The following is a 5,060-nucleotide window of genomic DNA, read 5'->3' on the forward strand; positions in this document are numbered from 1 at the left end:
AGGCTGTGAGCCACCTCCATTCTTTTTCCTTTTTGTTTTTTTTTATTATTATTATTATTATTAGTATTTTAAATTTATTTAATTTTAAGGGTATTATATGTAAATTTTGTTTATAAAGTTAAGGTATTTGTGTCATTTCAATTTTTTTAACGAGGTTGACTGAAGGGAGTGAGGTTTTGGTAAGTAAATGGTAGTTCGATGTGGTCGGGTGGTGAAAGTGTCAGTTCATGGGACATATTGACAACGACTGATAGTTCATGGGAAAAAAAAGGTAATAAACAAAAAAAAAATTAAAAAAAAAATAATAATAATAAGTTGAAGAACTATCTTTCTATTTTTATTTTTTTTTAAATCAAGAACTATTTTTCTATTAATTGAGTGACTTGTCTTGTTTTTAGTATTCTAATTTCTACATAAACTAAACCATTTCCAAGCATGAAAATTGTTAAAAAAAAAATTAAAAAAAAAAAAAAAAAAAAAAAAAAAAAGAAAGCCCCTTTGATCTAACAACCGATTTTACAATAGCCCATTAAATTTTCAAGTGCACTAATGTGACCCGTCAAACAACTAAAGTGTGCCAAAAATGTTACTTTTATCGAAATATTCCTATAATACACTTATTCTCTTAAAAACTAAAATAAATAATGAATAAAAAAACTATTTTTTAAAAAAATAAAAAAAGAAATTAAAAAAACTATTAATATAAAACTAAAAAGTTAAAGAAATTAAAAACTTAAAAAAATTAAAAAAAAAAAAAAAAAAAAAGAAAAAAAAAAAGAAAAGAAAAAACAAGATGAAAAGAAGTGGCTCGATAGCCACCTCTTGGCTGGGGGTAGCCTGCATTAATTTTTTTAACTTTTTAGTTTATATATATATATATTGATTAACAGTGACACGGCTCATCATTTTATTGATGCTAACGTGGCACACTAATAGAATCCGTCAAGCGTTTTGACGGAATTTGACTGTAGTGAGTGATTTAGTTTTATAAATGTATATTTTTAATATATTGATTTTTTTTTGTAAGAGTGACACATGTCATCATTTTATTAGTGTTGACGTTGACACTAACAGAATCCGTCAAGAATCCGCCAAGTATTTTGACGGAATTTAACTATAATGACTAAATTATTATTTTTTGCCTACCTTAAAAACCTTTTAATCATTTTTTATTTTGCAGTGAACGATTTGTAATTTAGGCCAACTACATGAATTGATTTTGCATTTCTTCTTTTTCATTTTTTGAAAAAGAAAATAGTTTAGTTTAGTTTATTTTAAAAAAAAAAAAAAAAATTAAGAGAATATAGGTATTATAAAAATATTTTGACAAAAGTGGCATTTTTGGTAGTTTGATGGGTGATATTAGTACACTTGGAAATTCAGTGAGCTATTCTAAAATTGGTTGTTAGTTCAGGGGATTTTTTTTTTATTTTTTCCATTTTTTTTTCTAGTGAGAGATTTGTAATTTAGGCCAACCACATAAATTCATTTTGTATTTATCATTTTTTTTTTCTTTTTTTAAAATAGTTTAGTTTTTTTAAAAAAAAAGTTTTAAAGAGATAGGTGTATTATAGGAATATTTGGATAAAAGTGGCATTTTTGGCACACTTTGATAATTTGATGAGTCACATTAGTACACTTAAAAATTCAAATGACTATTCTAAAATCGATTGTTAGTTAAGAGTCTCTTTTTTTTTATATATTTTTCTCTTGTTAAAAAGAAGACCTTGAAATGAAATGAAGTTGCGTCAATCAAAACAGGCTACATTGGGTCAATTTGAGTTGGATTGGACTATAGAGCTCTACTTTTGTATCATATATTTTTCTTAAATTAAGTGAAGACAAAACCTAAAGATTTTTTTTTTTTACATGGCTTTTAAGGCATGACTATTTCGTATATCTATTCTTGTCGGAAAAACTTCAAATTCACACAAAGTATCTCTCCACACAGATCAAGTAAGATTCCTACTTCATCAACCGACATGAGCCCAAAAAATTGTTCGCACACAAAAAAAATTTTGAATCTTAGACATGATGGAAGTGCCACCAAGACTAAGAAGTCCCTTACCACTCGAGGGGGAAAAAAAATAACTGTTACAAAATTAGTGCAAGGTAGTATGTGAAGAGGGTTTTAAGCAATATTTTAAATAATTATTACAAACTCTCACACTTAAATCTATGACATCCTCCTAAAGACTTGCACGGCAGCAACAATTAATAGCATTAGAGAATTTTTAGTGGACTTGCCAAAATAGTAAAAAACTATTTTGGTGAGCCCTGATCGCTAAAACTCAAATAAAAAAATCTGTCCCCCAATAACCTCACCAAAATGGTGATTTTTGTTTGGTGAGTAAACAGTGCTTACCAACTTGTTCACTCACCAAAAGAATAAAAAAGAATAAAATTTATGCCTCACATTTTTTTTTTTTCACACTAAAAGCAAACATTCATTTCTCTCTCTCTCTTTTTTTCTTTCTTCTTCTTCTATTTTCTTCCCCTTTTTTTTCTTTTTTTTTTTTTTTTGTTTTCTTTTTGTTTTTTATTATTATTTTTTATCCTAACCTTTATTTATATTTAAATTGTTGGGAATAATCCTACTCCAAGTCGAATTGGGATAATAGCTCCAATTCGGGTCCAATAATGACTATTTAAAGAATCTGGTCAATAGTCCAACTCCCAGTTGAATGGGAATAAGACTCTTAGACAAAATCAAACTTCTTGCCTCCTAATTTAAGTAGGAGTAGTAAATCTAATTCACGTTTGAGTCCACATCTTTACCTATAAATAGGTTCATACTCACGTATAAAATGACATATTGTTTTATACATTGAGCATACTTTTTCCTCATAAGCTAATTTAAGCATCGGAGCTCTCGAATATTCACACCATACCGAAGATTGTCCTAACATAAATCATATGGTATTTTTTTTGAAAAATATGCCCATTAGGATAAGACTAGTAATGCTTTACACCACCCCCTCATCCCCCTCCTATCCCGCTAAAGCCTATGTGACTTGGTCCCTTAAACCAAAAAACCAATCTCCATGCATCAAATATTATAGGGGACTAGGCCACATAGGCTTTAGGAGGATGAAAGGGGATGTAGAGGTAATGTATAACATTACTCGGATAAGACAAATATTTAAAAATATGACCATTAGGATAAGATAAATATTAAAAAAAATATATAATTGTTAGGAAAAAAAAAAACAAAATTTTAAAAATATGATTCTTAGAATAAGATAGATATTCAAAACTATGACTCTTAGGAAAAGACAAACATTCAAAAATATAAATGCTAGGGCAAAAACAAATATTTAAATGGAATAGTGAAAATGAATAACTAAAATAGTGAGGCTGTTATGGGTACTTGAAAAAAATAGATAGCTAAAATAGTAAAAAATAATTTTTAGTTATTTTGACTAGTCAAATTTAGTTAGTCTATTAAGAATGCGTTTAAGATTGCGATTTCGTAGACAAAAAATGCGATTTTAAACCAAATCGCAAAAATAAATTATTTGAAAATTATGTTTTTAAAAAATTGTGATTTGAAAATATAGAAAACTGTTTTTTCAAATCACAAGCAATGAGGTGTTTTTTTGAAAACGTGAAATTTTAAATGCGGACTTGTGATTTTTAAAGCCAAACTGTAATTTTATTAAATGTTTAACTATGTTTTTAAAATTATTTTTTTAAATCACACATTTTAAAATTAATATTTTTAAATCGTACTTTTTAAAACCGAACTGTCTTAACGATTTAGCTTTAATGGCATTTGTTGAATGTGGAGGGGTATTTGGGTCATGATAGGGCCAAATATCTCAAAAGGAGCTTAGTGGTTTATGATTTGACGGTCTCCGTATGACAGACCCGATTCCACATGGACCCCTTTCGTAAATCGTAATGCTTGCGTCCGTACCACAATTGCGGGCCTAGTTTAAGGATGCCTCACTCACAGATTTTGGCCTTGTTTGAAATCCCCGTTCCCCTTCCCTCCCTTTCCCTTCACTTCTCCCAAAAAATATCAATTTCAAAATATTCTTACTTTTTTCACTTTTTATATCACATCAACACTTTTTTTATTACTTTTTAAATAAAAAACTCACTACAATATAAATTTTTCTCACTTTTTCATATAAATTATTTCAACTTTATATCACATCAATCATATTTTTTAATTATTAAAAAAAAATTCCAAAGAAAAGGGAAAGGGAAAGGGGATTTCAAACGGGGCCTTTACCACATGCCTCACACACCCAAATAAACTTCTTTCCGGGATTCCTATTTATTAACACTGTTCTAAATTTCATCAAAGGTCCTATCTATTTTGGTGTAAAATATATATATTTTTTAAGTAGTTTTTTGTTAAAATTTTTTTTTTAAGTGTTTGACGAGGCATAAAATATTGATCAAATTTAAAAATATTTTAGTTGACCAAAGAAAATAACATTTATGAGATGTAAAATGGTTTTTGTTTTTCATCTATGTAAAACATTTTTTGCCGCTATCTCACACCAATAAACAGGCAATTGTGAGAAGGCCCTTGTGAAACCCACTTGCCAAGAATTTTTTTATAACGTCCTCAAAATTAAATAATTGTATTAATTAACTTGGAGAGTTACTGGCGATCCCTTCAGCTCAATTAACTGGTAAGTAACTGGTGAAATTACCCATAAACTTATCAGAGAAAAAAACATGCGGAAAGCGGAAATCATGATTCGAGACTTTTAACAATAAACCTTTAAGACATAACCATGTATCATCAATCATAGACTCCGAGCCTCCAAATAGACATTACTATAGCAATTAACTATCAATTACCCAACCTCACAATACGAGCCATTCGCTTGATATCTTCACCCTGGCGAATTTCTAACTTTACCGCCTACCAACTTGCTAAGCCGTAAATACCGATGTGTTGGACGGAGAAGAAAAGTAACTCACTTAGTAAGTAAATTATTACAATACTTGTTATACAATGAGCCTTAGGTAGCATTTCATAATTTCTAGAATTATAAACATGGATTTTTAAGAAAAACTATGTGTGTTGCCTCCATTAT

The sequence above is a fragment of the Alnus glutinosa genome, chromosome 6 (genome assembly GCF_958979055.1).
Source record: "Alnus glutinosa chromosome 6, dhAlnGlut1.1, whole genome shotgun sequence".
Taxonomy (NCBI): Eukaryota; Viridiplantae; Streptophyta; class Magnoliopsida; order Fagales; family Betulaceae; genus Alnus; species Alnus glutinosa.